Source organism: Gekko japonicus, unplaced genomic scaffold, assembly GCF_001447785.1.
Source record: "Gekko japonicus isolate JY-2015 unplaced genomic scaffold, Gekko_japonicus_V1.1 scaffold759, whole genome shotgun sequence".
Lineage (NCBI taxonomy): Eukaryota > Metazoa > Chordata > Lepidosauria > Squamata > Gekkonidae > Gekko > Gekko japonicus.
Genome location: NW_015176473.1, coordinates 794,325 through 795,688, shown reverse-complemented (window position 1 = coordinate 795,688; position 1,364 = coordinate 794,325).

Sequence of the window (1,364 nt, the reverse complement as noted above, 5' to 3'; positions counted from 1 at the left end):
GTGGCAGCGGCGGCGCGGCAGCGGCGGCGCAGCGGCGGCGAGGCCAACTACAGAGCGTTCTCTGCGCATGCGCAGGGGACGCTCTGTCACTTTCGGGGGGATTTAAACATCCCCCCGAAATTTTTTTCAGCTTTTAGCATTTTTGTGCACACGTGGGGACTGGCCCACAAGAGCACAAACCTCCCCCTCCCCCCCAAGTGCCCCCCGGAGCGCTGATTTAGCGATCCGCACTCACGGGGGCAACTTGGCTATTAGATATATAGATAATAGAAGACAAAAACAAGTGTCGTTAACAGACTCAACAATTACAACTCGCCAAAAAGCTGAAGAACATGTAATAGAGAATGATGTCTACAAAGCAGCTACAATGAAGAAGTACAAAATGTAAAGAATGGAGAACTGGTCTGCGCTACGATGTATAAACAATAGAGAACTACTAAATAATTTGACGTTGTGTCCGGATGTTTGATAACAATGTTTCAAAGTTCATCCTTCATCAGGGTGTTCTAATAAAATACATCACTTATTAAGTAAAGGAGAGCCATACAAAGAAACTGCAAGGACAGCTTACCCCTTTAAGCTTCTGTGGTTTTCATACTCATACTGACATGAGAGTTCTGACTTAGAGACAACTTTTTCACTGTAGCTGCTCTGTAGACATCATTCTCTGTTACATGTTCTTCAGTTTTTTGGCGAGTTGTAATTGTTGAGTCTGTTAACTACACTTGTTTTTGTATTTTTTTTTTGTCCCGGTCACACGAGCCGGAAAATGTTGGGGGGAAGCGTGGCTGTTTGCCCTGGAGCAAAATAACGCGCGGCCGCCCGATCACACGTCCCGTTGAGGTCCGGTGGTTAGGGGGTGAGGTGCCGATCACATGGCTATCCTGCAGCGCGGCAAAGAAGCGGCGCGGCGCGATCACACCAGCAATCACTAGGCACCGCTTCCATTGCAAACTTTTTTTTTAACCAAAGTTTGTGCGCATGCCCCGTTGGGCGCTTTAGGGACTTGGGGGGGGGGGGAACCCCTTGTTTGTGACGGAACATCGGTGGGCGCCAGATGCCACGAAATTCCACCGGAAACGCAATCAGACGCCCACCCTTGCCCCGCGGTTTCTGGAAACCAGTACCTCGTAAGTGCTAGTTTTTTACTCCACAACTACAGTGGAAAGCCATGGGTTAGCCACGGGAGCACTACACTTCCCAGATGTTGCGGTGTGATCGTGCCCGGAAAATCCGCCTATCATCCGTATCTTTAGCGCGGCAACTGCTCCGTGTGAATGGGGCCTTCAGAATGTTTATTTTATAGTATTACAGAATATCAACATACAATAAAAATATAGATACAGTAACAGCAAAAAAGAGGA